We start from the raw sequence: 17,147 nt of genomic DNA on the forward strand, positions 1-17,147 counted from the left end.
GACCCCACATAATTTAAAAATAAAAAAAGAGAAAAAACAATGTGGAGCCACCCCCCCCCCCCTACCCTGGTGGCAGTGGATATCGGGGTATTGGGGTAATAATGGGGGTTAGTGTTAGCCTTTTCACCGGCTAACATTAAGCCCTGCCTTAGTAATGGACACGGTCAATCAGCCAGCGGCCATTACTAAGGCGGTAGTAACAAAGTTTAAAAAAATACAAAGACATAGAAAACATATTTTATTGAAATAAAAAACCCACACAACCCTCATTATCTATTTTATTGAGAATAAAAAAAACGCCGTCATTGAAGTAATCCTCGAATCCGATGTAGTCCAATAACCGAACCTGTAAAAAAACACACAAAAATAATTAGTAACACATAAAGAAGCAATTATTATCTTAGGCCCTGTTCACATCAGCGTTGCCCTTTCATTGAGGGTTTCCGTCAGGTTAACCCCTCAACAGAAAGGCAAACTGAAACCTTAGCTTCCGTGTCTCTCACCATTGATTTCAATGGTGACCGAACTGTTGCTAAAGGTTTCTGTTTGTCACCGGTGTGACAGGGTTCTGTTGTCTTGACGGAATCAATAGCGCAGTCGACTGCGGTATTGGTTCCGTCAAAAACAAGCGGAAACCTTTAGCAATGTTTCCGACACAATTGAGATCAATGTGGAGGGAAACGGAAGCTAATGTTTCAGTTTGCCTTTCCGTTGAGGGGTTAACCTGACGGAATCCCTCAATGGAAGGGCAACGGTGATGTGAACAGGCCCTTACCTTTCCTGGGTCCAGCGCTGGAGCCACTAAGTCAGCGAGATATCTAATCCTATCATGTGTGATAAAGTCTGCTGAGACAACGCATCCAATTCTATCCAGTGGTGTAGCTATAGGGGGACCTAAAGGGAATTTTACACTAGGAGATTATCATCGGGCAGACAAGTGTTCATAAAACGCTCGTTGCCGATACTTTCCCTGTGTAAACAGGGCAGTGATCCTCTGCTGGTCGTATCGTTTTAAAAAAGTAAAATATTATTGTTGTCGGCAGCGCATCTCCCTGTGTAAACAGAGTCGCGCTGCCGACATGATAATGTATGGGGACGAGCGATCGGAGTAACGACCGCTCGTCCCCATACATAGCTCCGTGTGACAGGAGCAAGCGAGCGCCGATCAACGATGTCTCATTGATCAGCACTCACTGCACCAGCTGACGTAATAGGGGCTTTAGTCTTATAGCTATGCTATCTCCGATACATAATTAAATATTTATTTTTCAGGATGGTTTCATACATCTTGACCCCTTCAGGACCAAGCTCATTTTGGCCTTCAGGGCCAGACCCATTTTTTCAAATCTGACATATTTCACTTTATGTGGTAATAACTCCGGAATGCTTTTACCTATCCAAGCGATTCTGAGATTGTTTTCTCGTGACACATTGGACTTTATGATAGTGGAAAAATGTGGTCGATAAATTCAATATTTACCAGTGAAAAACACCAACATTTTGTGAAAAATTGCAACAATTAGCATTTTTCTAAATGTAAATGTATCTGCTTGTAAGACAGGCAGTTATACCACACAAAATTGTTGCTAATTAACATCCCCCACTCTCTACTTTAGATTGGCATCGTTTTTTGAACGTCCTTTTATTTTTCTATGACGTCACAAGGCTTAGAACTTTAGCAGCAATTTCTCACATTTTCAAGAAAAAGGAAGGTCTTCGGCAGAGCAAAATCTGGCGCCAGTTTCATGTGGACCAGAAGCCGTGGCCGGACAGTAAGATGACGAATTCCGGTCGCGGCTTCCGGCCATATGTGAAGGCGCAAGGAATAGGAGCAGTGGCAGGTAAGTTTTGTTTGTGTATGTAATGTGTGTATTATGTTCGTGTTATACTGTCTGATTAGCACTGTATCTAATCCTCCTACACTGTGCATTCACTCAGAAAATGGCGCCACACAGTGTAGGAGGTTTGAATATTCAACCCCCTCCTTCTGCTGGCACTAGCCAGGATAAGGGAGGGGGGATTGTGTGAGGACACTAGAGCGAGTGTGTCTACCCCAATTTTGCAGCATAAAGCAATGAGGTTGCTTTACCACATTGCCAATGCTGCAATTTTGGGAATTGCTCCCTCTAGTGACCAGCACATGGAAATGTTTTAAATTAGAATCTAATATATAATATTTCCTGCCTTACGAAAACATTTTAAAAAATTAAAACAATGTGTAATCACTTATATACTAACTGTTTAACTGAGAAAAAAAAAAATTTCTAGCAACACATTCCCTTTAAGGCTTGTGTCCCTGCTCTAGAGTGTTTATGGAGACCAGGTCAACTACACAATCTATCTTTGACAATACTATTCAGTCTCCAGAGAGACTGTCAAAAATTGCAATGCTGACTATATTTCAAGTCATCACAGCGGGGTATTGGTAAAAAGTTTTCAATCAGCAATAATCACACCTCGGCTACACCTCATTGGCTATGATACTGCCACTGCGCAAAGCTACTGATAGATGGGAGAAGCTGCAGCCTCCGTACCTTGAACTCTTTTCACACTGCGCAGACGCATATACAGTAAGCGTGGAAGAATATAAAGCAAAGGATTCTGGGTATGAATATGCTAATAAACTCCTCCCTCAATCATGAACAATAGATAAAAGAAGAAGGAAACTTTTAGTTTCACCCTTTTGGCTACGATCAAGTGTAGTATCTTATTGCTTCTCGGCCTTTTGGTTAAGATCAAGTGTAGTACCTGATCAAGCTGAGGTTAGTAATCATCCCTACTGGTGGAAGTTTGGACCATCGTAGGGGGATGACAGAACGCCGAGGTGTGGGCAGGGAACCACAACGGTCATCGCTCTGGTGTACGCATTTGGTTTAAAAGTACCATTTGTAGGTGACCAGGCGACTGCTGGATCGAGGTCAGGAGGTCGGGTAGTTTGGAAGCCCGAGTTGCTATGTGACCCAGGGCTGGTGACCCTGGGGTGCCCTAACTCACTGGGGGTGGGATCCCATTGAGTGAAGGCACTCCTCTTTCACACTTCTGAGCACACACCTTTATTCTCCCGGCCTTCTGGCTGGGAGATGAGGAATTTTAATACCTGGCGGATGTCCAGGCTGTATCGCAGCACACATCCACTTATTTAATTTTGTTTTTTCACTGTGTGTTTGTCACAAGGATTTTGGGACCCTCCTGATGTCTAGGGGGAAAATGTGTGGCCATCTGGTTATGGTTTCCCCTGCAACCCAGCCTCCCTTCCCTTCTTCTTCGAAGAGGTAAAAAAATCTGTTCTTATCAGTGCTTGTAAGGGCATATAGTTCGGAGAACCACTGGGGGCTATTAAAGGAACAGTGTCATAACAATTATTTTTTTAATATGTTAAAGATGTTAGTGCTTTATTAAAAACGTTTATATTTATTTGTGTGTTTGTGTTTTACTTTTTCTTATTTTTACACTTTTTTTTCCATTTCTGTATGTGTCGATTAACGACACATACAGACATGGAATACGGCAGCCACAGTCCCATAGGGGCTGCGAACGGGTCCCGTCCCATCCACTTCTGTGTACGCCGTCTGTGTGGGAACTGCGCATGCGCCGCTTCCACATAGTCCAATTTGAAATGCGCGCCGTCCGGCGCCATTTTCCTGTGGACCGGAAGTCGCGGCTGGACATTAAGATTACTACTTCCGGTCGCGGCTTCCGGACTTGTGCACTTGGACCAGCGGCAGCAGACGGAGCGGACGGGCCGGAGGGAGCCGCGGCGGCAGGAGCAGGTAAGAGATTTCTATGTATGTTCGTGTTTGTGTGTGTTTACTACTGTATGTAAACCTACTACACTGTGTGTTAGCTCAAAAAATGGCGACACACAGTGTAAGAGGTTAGACCGTTCAAACCCCTCGTTTATCCCGGCACTAGCCAGGATAAAGGAGGGGGGGGGATGCTGAGAGCTCACTAGAGCGAGTGCTTTTTTTCCCAATTTTGCAATGCTGCAATTTTGGGAATAGCTCCATCTAGTGACCAGCGATGGGAAATATTATAAATTAGAATCTAATTTATAATATTTCCTGACTCGTGAAAAAAATAAAAAAAATGTGAACAATGTTTAATCACCTACACACTAAATGTTTAATTAAAAAAAACAAAACATGTTTTGCTGGCAACACATTCCCTTTAACATTAGCTTAGCGATCAAAGAGCGTACCAGATGAAGCCAGCGATGATCCAGAAGGGAGAAATCGCCTTCGGGGATGAAGCTCCGGAAGATCGCTGCCGGGAAGAAGGAGAACTGTGACAAAGACCGTCGGAGAAGAGCCGCTGCTGGAGGGGATCTTGGAAGAAGCTTGACAAGGAGCCGCTGCGGAAGAAATTTCGTGGAAGAACCTCGGCCAGCAAGGAGACGATTTGCATAGCTCCGCCTCCTTTGGGAAAAGAGCTAGCGAAGACCCTCCCTAAGCGACAGAAACAGCTGGAAAAAGCCATGGCCTCAACCAGCAACCCTGCCACCCAGGGGCGTAGCTAAAGGCTCATTGGCCCGGGTGCAAGAATTCAGCTTGGGCCCCCCTACCCCTTATCATCATCATCATCCCCCTGCGCGCTCCTATGCCCAGACGCCTTGCCCAACAGCCCCCATAGTATAATGCCCCCACACAGTATAATGCCCCATAATGTATAATGCCCCCCCATAACAGCCCGATACCGTATTATGCCCCCCATACAGTATGATTCCCCCATATCAGCCCCCATGCAGTATAATGCCCCCCATCTTATCAGCCCCCCATGCAGTATCAGCCCCCATACAGTATAATGCCCCCCATAACAGCTCCATACCGTATAATTCTCCCCATACAGTATAATGCTCCCCATCTTATCAGCCCCCATGCAGTATAATGCCCCCCCCCTGCAATATCAGCCCCCATACAGTATAATGCCCCCATATGTGCATAATAGAAAAATAACATAATTACTTACCTATCCCCGTTCCCACGTCGGGTGGAGGATCCTTCGCCACCTCCGGTGTGTACTATGAGTGACTCAGCGCAGGCAGGCGCGATGATGTCGCTGCATCCCGCCTGCCTGCGTCGGGCCGCTCAGGGCACAGTGAATGCTGGATCAAGGAGATGTCAGCTCCTTGCTCCAGCATTGAATGGAACCGGGACCTCGGTGGGTGACTCGCGACCCCTATGAGGTCTTCACACGAACCCCCAAGGGGGACGCGACCCACAGTGTAGGGATGTCACGATACCAAAATTTGCACTACGATACCGATACTTCGTTTACGTTGCCAACAGTAATAAAAAAAAGAAAGTTCTTTCGTTTTCTGATGTGAGGCGCGAGGTGTGATGATGAATTTTGAATGTGCCTCACATTAATAGTAATTAACCCCATCATGTTTCTCAGTCATAATGGGTTAATGTATAAGGTACATGATGGGGTTAATTACTGTTAGGGCTCGTTTACACGAGCGTGATATACGTCCGTCCGTACGTGCGTGCGACGCGCGTGCTTTTCACGCGTGTCTTACGCACCTATATTAGTCTATGGGGCCGTGCAGACAGTCAGTAATTTTTACGCAGCGTGAGTCTGCTGAAAAAAACTCACGACATGTCCTGTCTTTGTGCGCTGTTCACACATCACGCACCCATTGAAGTCAATGGCTGCGTGAAAATCACGCGCACCACACGGAAGCAATTCCGTGGGACGCGCGTGATTCGCGCAACAGCAGTCAAAGTATGTTTGCAAACAGAAAAGCACCTCGTGCTTTTCTGTTGACAAACAATTAAACGGAGTGTCATCATGATGGCGGCTGCGTGAAAAGCACGCAGCCACGCATCATACAGGGCTGACACACGCAGCTGTTAAGTGCCTTTTGCGCACGCAAAACACCGCGGTTTTTGCGTGCGCAAAACGCACACGCTCTTGTAAATGAGCCCTTAATGTGAGGCACATGGAGGTTAAATTCATCATCGCACCTCGTGCCCCACAATAAGTGATAGAAAGCAGTTTTTATTTTATTTTTTACAGCGTACACATCATAAATGATGCAAAAAAATTGTTGTGCAGGTTATTACGGCCGCGCCAATACCGATTATGTGTATATTTTATGTATTGAGACTTATTTTAATGTTTATTGTAAAAAAGGCGTATGTGTATTTTTTTTTAATTTAACATTACTTTGTTTTTACTTTATTTTTAAAATTTTAATGTACTGGCATATATCTATATCCCAGTACATTAGCCTGTGTACAGATAGTATATAGGCTGTTGTTAGGACATACCTAAGTATGCCCTAACAACAGGAAATATGGTCAGACAGCCCTTGGGTCCTTCAATGGACCCTGAGCTGTCTGCCCATATATGGTATGTCCCTCAATCGCGTCACAGGAATTCCCTGTGCCGCGATCCATGGGCATCCCCCTTCTCGTTTTCCCCTGAATGCTGCAGTCAGCTTTGATCGCAGCATTCAGGAGAATAGCGGCGGAGATGAGGTTTCTCTGATCTCCGCCGTTATACAGCGGGGCTGCGGCTGTGTAATACAGCCATTGCCCCGCTCCTGACATTAAGTTCGCGCGCGGTCAGCATGAGGAGATGCGGCCGGCGCTGCACTAATGAGCGGCGGTTCAGGCATTGAGGACAGAACATGGGGGTGTTTTGCAGTGCACCCGCCATGTTCTGTCTTCAGTGCCGCAGATCATTAGTGCAGCGCCGGCCAAATCACATCATTCTGACGGCGCGCACACGTCAGGACTCAGGAACGGGGCAGTGACTGTATTACACAGCCGCAGCCCCGCTCTCATAGTCATGTGTTACTATACTGTATTGTGTTATATTGTGCAGTTTGCGGTGGAGAGAGGAGGGGGGGGGCTGTGATTTAATGCCCCCCCCCCCTCTCCACCGCAAACAGCACAATACAACACAATACATTACAAGGCATCACAACACATCACAACACATCACAACACATCACAACACATCACAACATTACATTACATTACATTACATTACAACACATTACATTACAACACCACACAATACATTACATTACAGACTGCAGCTTACCTGGAGTCCTCCGAACCGACTCTTCCACTCCACTGTCTGGAAGACGTGTCACGTGAGAACACGGTCACATGGTACACTAAGTGTACCATGTGACCGTAGTAACCAGGAAGTGCTGGCTTCACGGCACAGAAGATTTATTTAGGAAGCGTGCTGTATGGCAACGGGGGCCCGTGGGCCCCCCAGGCATAGGGGCCCGGTCACAACTGCGACCGCTGCGACCCCTATAGCTACGCCACTGCTGCCACCCAGATGGAGAAGGGTGATGGACCAAGCCAGCAGACCCAGGCCAGGGCATCTCCTCCTGAAGCCTCGTCAGGCCACCAGGAGGCTGAACCAGGCCGCCCCAACCCTGGAGCCCTGGATGAAGCAGACAGTGGCCCTGAAGCTGAAGGAGGTGGATGGGAGAATGCCGGACATGAAGTGTTCTGCCAGAAGATGCTCCTGGACCAGGGCTTCACTAAGCTGGAGACCATGAGCATTCAAGCCTTCATGACTGGGATCTCCTTTGTGACCTTCGCATCGATCAACATCTGCAGAAGATACTGGGAGATGGTGAAAGCGGCGAGGCCTGAATCCCCTTTCTCTTGCTTTGTGGGCAACTGCCCTGTCCAAAGAGAGGAAAGGCGGGTGACGGTCTCAATGCGGAACCCACATACACCCGGCAAAGACATCACCACGCTCCTGAAGCGGTTCTGCACAGTGGTGAGGGAACCCACCCACATCCTGCATGGACTTGGCTTCTGGACTGGCAAGTGGTCGGTAATCGTCCGACTAAACAAAGACTCAAGCGCGGAAGACGGCCTCCAGCACCTGCTCCAGTCATTCTCGCTGGGCAACTCCTACGGCCTCATCTACTACCCGGACATGCCGCAAATCAGCAGGAGATGCAGCAAGAAGGGTCATTCGATGAAGGGCTGCCGGGTAACAGGACACGAGACCAAAGACTGACCGAAATGGACAATGTGCAACCTCTGCGGACAAGCAGCCCACTCCTACAAGGACTGCCCGAAGAGGGAGCGATCCTGGGCAACTGTAGCGGCGAAAGCTCCAGCGGCGCAGAAGACTGGGAAAAAGAACGATGGTAAGAAGACGACAGTCCCTCCCCCCCTCAACCGGCCCACCCCACCCCACTCTACCCAACCCCCGTCGCCCCCACTAAGGCTCTCAGCTTCTCCTACCCACCCACCTCAGTGGTCCTGTCACCTGCACTCCTCCCAACCCAGCCTTCCTTCTCCCCAGCTCCAGCAGCACTAACATCTTCTCCTCCAGGAGCTGGAGGACTTTCCTTGGAGGATTTTCCCCCTCTTGTCTCCTCAGGAGCCATCCAGAGGAAAAGAAAGGTGAGGGACAGCCTAGCTGCTGATTCCTCAAAGAGAAAAGTCGTGTAAATCTGCAAAGATTCCCTTGCACAGCAGGAGGAAATGGAGCAGATGGTGGAGGAACTCGTGTCCGAACCTGAGGTCATCGACTTCACAACAGACATCCAGGTGGCTTCTATCCTGGAACAATATTTGGCAGAGAGCCTGCTGGATCTACCGGACCCGCCAAACTCCAGAGAGGAGGATCCGACCGACAGGATTGGTAACTAAGGTATATCGTTTGCACTAACGTTCTTTATTCTCCCTCATGGCTGCTAAACTTAACATCTTTAGCCTCAATGTGAGGAGTGTTAGAGATAGGACTAGATGTCAGATGGTGTTAACTTTTCTTTCTAGACAGTCGAGTGATGTATTTATGCTGCAGGAATGTACTCTCCCCTCTTCCAGGTCATACTACCATCTGGCCAGGCAGTGGACCCATGGCCCGTCCTACTGGTCTGGTGGGGGCGACTGTAAATCTGCAGGGGTTGCCATCCTGATTAGGGGAAGCGTGTTCACTGTTGACTCTGTCCAGGAGCTCGTCTGCTGCCGCTTGTTGGTCGTAGACGGTTCCAGGGCGGGAGAGCCGATTAGGTTCATCAACGTGTATGCCCCCCCATGAAGGCTGAGCGCCTGGAACTTTTTCAGACCCTGCGGACCCAGCTCGCCGCCACTAGGGCAGTAGTGATGGCCGGGGTCTTCAACTGCCCCATCGAAGAAGATGGACGAAGTTCCGGCACTTCAAGCAAGCTGGATGTCAGTTCCAAACTGCTCATCGAGATGGTAACCTAAACATCCTTGCAGGACGTTGTGGGCTCCATGGGGAACGGCTCTGTGAGCTATTCATGGAGCTGACCCCATGGCTCAATTCGTTCTCAGATTGACTTTGTGTTCACCTCCCGGGCAATCAAGCAGCATGGGCACTACATGGTCCCCTGCTTCTTCTCTGACCACAGGGCCATTCTCTTCCAGGTTGAAATCGGCCACGGTTTCCCTCCCAGCCCTGGCTCCTGGCAGCTGAATTGCGCCCTGCTGGAAAGAGAGGCGGTACTTGTTTATCAGAAAAGTGATTAAAAAAGCTAAAGCTATTCAACAAGGGGGGCTCATCTTCTGTGGAGACTTTAATATAGTTACACATGCTCGGTTGGATAGATCTGTACCCTCTGCTAGAGGGCCTCCTGATATAGGGGATATTTTATTAGAGGAGAACATCCATGATGTTTGGAGATACCAGCATGCTTCAGAGAGAGACTATTCCTTCTTTAAGAATCCGAGAAATAGATGATCTCTTACATAAAATCCAACAATATGAGGGTTTAATGAAACAAAATCCTTTACCAGGTTATATTGATATATTGAAAAACTTACTAAACAAATCCATTATTAGTTCCTGCACCGGAGAAGCATACAGGGACCTCTACTTATATATTACAGGACTACATTACCAGTAACTCCCTGCTGATCCCTCCAGGACAGCAGCTGAGGGGATTTCATTGCCCACCTAACACTTTTATTACTGATTTATTCCATTTTTTGACCTGTCGCATTTCAAAAACCAGAATTTTTTTCATTTCCCGTAGACATCGCCGTGTAAGAGGGCAAGTTGTATTTTTTAACTGCACCATTTTGGGGTACATATAATTTATTGAATAATTTTTTTCGGGGGGTAATTTGAAAAACCCTGAAATTACGCCATTCTTCTTTGCATCTTAAATTTTCACTACAGTTCAGTTGTGAAGCGGCTTTTAGGGCCTTATATATTACAAACCGCCAAAAAGTCACCCCATTTTAAAATCTTCACCCCTCAAACTATTCAAAATAGCATTTAGAAAGTTTATTAACTCTTTAAACGTTTCACAGGAATTAAAGCAACGTAGAGGTGAAATGTTCAAATTTCATTTTTTTTTTTGCAGAAATTCATTTTTAATCTAGTTTTTTGTAATACAGAAGTTTTTACCAGGGAAACGCAACTCAATATTTATTGCCCAGGTTCTGCAGTTTTTAGAAATATCCCACATGTGGCCCTAGTGTGGTAATGGACTGAAGCACCGGCCTCAGAAAGGAGCACATAGTGGATTTTGGACCTCCTTTTTATTAGAAAATATTTTAGGCACCATGTCAGGTTTCAAGGGCTCTTTCGGTGCCAAAACAGTGGAAATCCACCAAAAGTGACCCCATTTGGGAAACTACACCCCTTGAGGAAATTATCTAGGGGTATAGTGAGCATTTTGACCCCGCAGGTTTTTTGCAGAAATTATTGGAAGTAGGCCGTGAAAATGAAAATGAAAATCGTCATTCTTTCAAAGATAATGTAGGTTTAGCTAATTTTTTCTAATTTCCACGAGGACTAAAGGAGAAAAAGCACCACAACATTTGTAAAGCAATTTCTCACAAGTAAAACAATACCCCACATGTGGTTATAAACGTATGTTTGGACACACGGTGGAGCTTAGAAGGGAAAGAGCGCTATTTGGCTTTTGGAGCTCAAATTTAGCAGGAATGGTTTGCGGAGGCCATGTCACATTTACAAAGCCCCTGAGGGGACAAAACTGTGAAAACGCCAAAAAAGTAACTCCATTGAGAAAACTACACCCCTTGAGGAATCCATCTAGGGGTGTAGTGAGCATTTTGCCCCCACAGGTGTTTCATAGATTTTATTAGAATTGGGCAGTGAAAATAAAAAAAATCCTTTTTCTTCAATGAGACGTAGCTTTAGCTCCAAATTTTTAATTTTCTCAACAAATAAAGGAAAAAAAGAACCCCAACATTTGTAAAGCAACTTCTCTGGAGTACGGCAATACCCCACACGTGGTCATAAAATGCTGTTTGGGCACACGGCAGGGCTCAGAAGGGAAGGAGCGCCATTTGCTTTTGGTGTACAGATTTTGCTGCATTTGGTTTCTGGTCGCTATGTTGCATTTGCAAAGTCCCTGTGGGACCAAAACAGTGGATCCCCCCCAGAAGTGACCCCATTTTGGAAACAACACCCTCAAGGTATTCACCTAGGGGTGTAGTGAGCATGTTAACCCTGCAGGTGTTTTGCAGAAATTCGTGTGCACACGATGTGGGAGAATGAAAATGGGAATTTTTCCTTAGATACGCCAATATGTGGTGCCCAGCTTGTGCCACCATAACAAGACAGCTCTCAATTATTATGCGGTGTTTCCCTGTTTTAGAATCACCCTACATGTGGCCCTAATCTTTTGCCTGGACATTCGACAGGGCTCAGGAGTGAAAGAGTACCATGTAAAATTGAGGCCTAATTTGGCGACATATAAAGTATTGGTTCACAATTGCAGAGGCTTTGATGTGAAATAATAAAAGAAACCACTGAGAAGTGACCCCATTTTGGAAACTGCACCCCTCAAGGCATTTATTAAGGGATATAGTGAGCATTTTCACCCCACGTGTCTTTTCCATAAATGATTGCGCTGCGGAAGGTAAAAAATTAAGATTTTTCCCTAGATATGCCAATTCAGTGTCAAATATGTCGTGCCCAGCTTGTGCCACTGGGGACACACACCCAAAAATTGTTAAAAGGGTTCTCCCGGGTATGGTGATGCCATATATGTGGAAGTAAACTGCTGTTTGGGCACACTGTAGGGCTCAGATGGGTGGGAGCGCCATTTGGGTTTTGGAACGTGGAATTTGCTTGGTAATAGTTTTGTTTGGAGTATCACTGTTGTTTCCGTTTATAATGTGGGGCATATGTGAGCTGGGCAGAGTACATCAGGGGCATAGTCAGGTGGTATAATAATAAGGTAAAAAAGTAATAAAATGATCCATAGATGTGTGTTACGCTGTGATCGATCCTTTCTGCACAGGCCGGTGTCGCACTGATAAATGTCCTTCCTTATCCCCCTTTTGGTCCACACTCCGCACCTTTGCAGTTTGGGAAATTTTGCCGGGAAAGTGTTGTCCTGGTATAATACGGGCACCGTCGCTTCCAGCAGATATGTTTGGGCCCTCCCCTTCCTGGTTCCCTAATTTTAGTGCCTTGATACATCGCCTTTTGAAACAGAAGAAATGTTCCCCTCGGGCCTTCACAACTGGATATTTTTCTTTCCTGACTTATTGGAGCCTTAACTTATTTTATTTTTTCATAGACGTAGTGGTATAAGGGCTCTTTTTTTACGGGACGAGCTGTAGCTTTTATTGGTACCATATAGGGGTACATGCGACTTTTTGATCACTTGTTATCCTTTTTTTGGGAGGCAAGGTGACAAAAAAACCAGCAATTCTGCCATAGTTTTTTAGTTGTTTTTTTTTATACAGCGTCCACCATGCGTTATAAACTACATGTTACCTTTATTCTGCGGGTCAGTACGATTCCGGCGATACCAAATTTATAGAACTTTTTTATAACTTTTTGCACAATAAAATTACTTTTGGAAAGAGAATGTATTTTTTCTATCGCCATGTTGTGAAAGCCATAACTTTAAAAAAATTTCGTCGATGGAGCTGTGTGAAGGCTTGTTTTTTGCGAGACGAGGTATAGACTTTATAGGTACCATTTTTGAATACATGCGACTTTTTGATCACTTTTTATTTCAATTTGTGGAAGACAGTGACCAGAAAAACCAGTAATGATGGCAGTGTTTTTGAGGTTTTTTTTTACGGCGTTCACTGCGCTGGATAAATAACATAATATTTTTATAGTTCTGGGCGGGGCCTAATCAGCTTACGTAATGGCAGACAGGAGTCAATTGTTAGGGCTCCTGTTGCCATAGTAACAGTCGCCAGCCTTGCCATCGCATGGCAAGGCTGCCGATTTTCTACAAACCTCTAGGATGCAGCGATCACAATGGATCGCTGCATCGAAGGGGTTAATGCCAGGAATCGGAGCTAGCTCCGGTTCCTGGCGATAAATCGGGGTGTCCGCTGTAACATACAGCGGACACCCACTGCTGATGACGCCGGCTCAGCTTCTGAGCCGGAAGCTGAGACGGCGCCATCTTGCCGATGGTACCGGAAGCCTCCTGGGCCCCGCCGACGACGGGGCATAGGAGGATTCCGTTACTGGCGGACCGTGAAGTAAGCATTTGCCCTCCGATCGTCTTTGCAGCCACTGGCAACCCAGCGATCACGTTGCTGGGGTGCCGGTGGCTATAAACTTCTCACATGCTGCGATCTCTATTGAATGCAGCATGTGAGGGGTTAGTCGGTCAGATCGGAGGCTAGCTCCGGTCCTGACCGATACCTCAGGGTGCCAGCTGTAACATACAGCTGTCACCCGGCGGTGATGTCGCTGGCTCAGCTCCTGAGCCAGCTTCATCTCCATCACGTACAGTAACGTGAAAATGCGGTAAGACACCAGTTTTAATGACGTTACTGTACGTGATCCGGCGGGAAGGGGTTAAAGGGAAGGTGTCACGAAAAAACTTTTTTTATATAATATTGCTTTTAGTATGTTATTAAAATAAATTTTATTTATTTGTGTTCTCATGTTCTACTTTTTACTTTCTTTTACTTCTCTATGGGGGCTGCCATTTTTTTTTTTCATCTCTGTATCTGTCCATTAACGACATACAGAGATGGAATACGGCACATACAGCCCCATAGAGAATGCGAAAGGGAGCCGTTCCATTCACTATAACGTACGCCGTCTGTGTGGGAACAGCGCATGCGCCGCTCCCACACAGACCAAAAGGAAGGTGTTCGGCAGAGCAAAATCCGGCGCCAGTTTCATGTGGACCAGAAGCCGTGGCCGGACAGTAAGATGACGAATTCCGGTCGCGGCTTCCGGCCATATGTGAAGGCGCAAGGAATAGGAGCAGTGGCAGGTAAGTTTTGTTTGTGTGTGTAATGTGTGTATTATGTTCGTGTTATACTGTCTGATTAGCACTGTATCTAATCCTCCTACACTGTGCATTCACTCAGAAAATGGCGCCACACAGTGTAGGAGGTTTGAAGATTCAACCCCCTCCTTCTCCTGGCACTAGCCAGGATAAGGGAGGGGGGATTGTGTGACACTAGAGCAAGTGTGTCTTCCCCAATTTTGCAGCATAAAGCAATGAGGTTGCTTTACCACATTGCCAATGCTGCAATTTTGGGAATGTTTTAAATTAGAATCTAATATATAATATTTCCAGACTTATGAAAAAATAAAAAAAAATTTAAAAAATGTGTAATCACTTATATACTAACTGTTTAACTGAGAAAAAAAAAAAATTCTAGCAACACATTTCCTTTAAAGGAACAGTGTTATCACAATTTTTTTTTTTATATGTTAAAGATGTTAGTGCTTTATTAAAAACGTTTATATTTATTTGTGTGTTTTACTTTTTCTTATTTTTACACTTTTTCTTCCCTATGGGGGCTGCCATTTTTTGTTCCATTTCTGTATGTGTCGATTAACGACACATACAGACATGGAATACGGCAGCCACAGTCCCATAGGGACTGCGAACGGGTCCCATCCCATCCACTTCTGTGTACGCCGTCTGTGTGGGAACTGCGCATGCGCCGCTCCCACACAGTCCAATTTGAAATTGGCGCCGTCCGGCGCCATTTTCCTGTGGACCGGAAGTCGCGGCCGGACAGTAATATTACTACTTCCGGTCGCGGCTTCCGGACTTGTGCACTTGGACCAGCGGCAGCAGACGGAGCGGACGGGCCGGAGGGAGCCGCGGCGGCAGGAGCAGGTAAGAGATTTCAATGTATGTTCGTGTACGTTTACTACTGTATGTAAACCTACTACACTGTGTGTTAGCTCAAAAAATGGCGACACACAGTGTAGGAGGTTACACCGTTCAAACCCCTCGTTTATCCCGGCACTAGCCAGGATAAAGGAGGGGGGGATGCTGAGAGCTCACTAGAGCGAGGGCTTTTTACCCAATTTTGCAATGCTGCAATTTTGGGAATAGCTCCATCTAGTGACCAGCAATGGGAAATATTATAAATTAGAATTAATTTATAATATTTCCTGACTCGTGAAAAAAATAAAAAAAATTTGAACAATGTTTAATCACCTACGTTTAATCACCTACACACTAAATGTTTAATTAAAAAAACAAAACATGTTTTTCTGGCAACACATTCCCTTTAAGGCTTGTGTCCCTGCTCTAGAGTGTTTATGGAGACCAGGTCAACTACACAATCTATCTTTGACAATACTATTCAGTCTCCAGAGAGACTGTCAAAAATTGCAATGCTGACTATATTTCAAGTCATCACAGCGGGGTATTGGTAAAAAGTTTTCAATCAGCAATAATCACGCCTCGGATACACCTCATTGGCTATGATACTGCCACTGCGCAAAGCTACTGATAGATGGGAGAAGCTGCAGCCTCCGTACCTTGAACTCTTTTCACACTGCGCAGACACATATACAGTAAGCGTGGAAGAATATAAAGCAAAGGATTCTGGGAGTGAATATGCTAATAAACTCCTCCCTCAATCATGGACAATAGATAAAAGAAGAAGGAAACTTTTAGTTTCACCCTTTTGGCTACGATCAAGTGTAGTATCTTATTGCTTCTCGGCCTTTTGGTTAAGATCAAGTGTAGTACCTGATCAAGCTGAGGTTAGTAATCATCCCTACTGGTGGAAGTTTGGACCATTGTAGGGGGATGACAGAACGCCGAGGTGTGCGCAGGGAACCACAACGGTCATCGCTCTGGGTTACACATTTGGTTTAAAGGTACCATTTGTAGGTGACCAGCTGACTGCCGGATCGAGGTCAGGAGGTCGGGTGGTTTGGAAGCCCAAGTTGCTATGTGCCCCAGGGCTGGTGAACCTGGGGTGCCCTAACTCACTGGGGGTGGGATCCCACTGAGTGAAGGCACTCCTCTTTCACACTTCTGAGCACACACCTTTATTCTCCCGGCCTTCTGGCTGGGAGATGAGGAATTTTAATACCTGGCGGATGTCCAGGCTGTATCACAGCACACATCCACTTATTTAATTTTGTTTTTTCACTGTGTGTTTGTCACAAGGATTTTGGGACCCTCCTGAGGTCTAGGGGGAAAATGTGTGGCCATCTGGTTACGGTTTCCCCTGCAACCCAGCCTCCCTTCCCTTCTTCTTCGGAGAGGTAAAAAAATCTGTTCTTATCAGTCCTTGTAAGGGCATATAGCTCGGAGAACCACTGGGGGCTATTAACATTAGCTTAGCGATCAAAGAGCGTACCAGATGAAGCCAGCGATGATCCAGAAGGGAGAAATCGCCTTCGGGGATGAAGCTCCGGAAGATCGCTGCCGGGAAGAAGGAGAACTGTGACAGAGACCATCTGAGAAGAGCCGCTGCTGGAGGGGATGTTCGAAGAAGCTCGACGAGGAGCAGCTGCGGAAGAAATTTCGTGGAAGAACCTCGGCCAGCAAGGAGACGATTTGCATAGCTCCCCCTCCTTTGGGAAAAAGCCATGGCCTCAACCAGCAACCCTGCAACCCAGGGGCGTAGCTAAAGGCTCATTGGCCCGGGTGCAAAAATTCAGCTTGGGCCCCCCCTACCCATCATCACATCATTCTGACGGCGCGCACACGTCAGGACTCAGGAGCGGGGCAGTGACTGTATTACACAGCCGTAGCCCCGCTATCATAGTCATGTGTTACTATACTGTATTGTGTTGGATTGTGCAGTTTGCGGTGGAGAGAGGAGGGGGGGGGCTGTGATTTAATGCCCCCCCCTTTTCCACCGCAAACAGCACAATACAATACAACACAATACATTACAACACATTACATTACAACACCACACAATACATTACATTACAGACTGCAGCTTAGCTGGAGTCCT

General features: G+C 46.3%; 2 non-coding genes across 2 annotated transcripts; both read right to left on the reverse strand.

Annotated features, from left to right (window-relative positions):
• Positions 1-2,360: 2,360 nt before the first annotated feature.
• Positions 2,361-2,501, reverse strand: LOC142751326 (U4 spliceosomal RNA). Its single transcript, XR_012882877.1, has one exon. It is a non-coding gene; the product is annotated as a U4 spliceosomal RNA (small nuclear RNA).
• Positions 2,502-15,534: 13,033 nt separating this feature from the next.
• Positions 15,535-15,675, reverse strand: LOC142751322 (U4 spliceosomal RNA). Its single transcript, XR_012882873.1, has one exon. It is a non-coding gene; the product is annotated as a U4 spliceosomal RNA (small nuclear RNA).
• Positions 15,676-17,147: the final 1,472 nt, after the last annotated feature.

Source organism: Rhinoderma darwinii, chromosome 3 (genome assembly GCF_050947455.1).
Source record: "Rhinoderma darwinii isolate aRhiDar2 chromosome 3, aRhiDar2.hap1, whole genome shotgun sequence".
Taxonomy (NCBI): domain Eukaryota; kingdom Metazoa; phylum Chordata; class Amphibia; order Anura; family Rhinodermatidae; genus Rhinoderma; species Rhinoderma darwinii.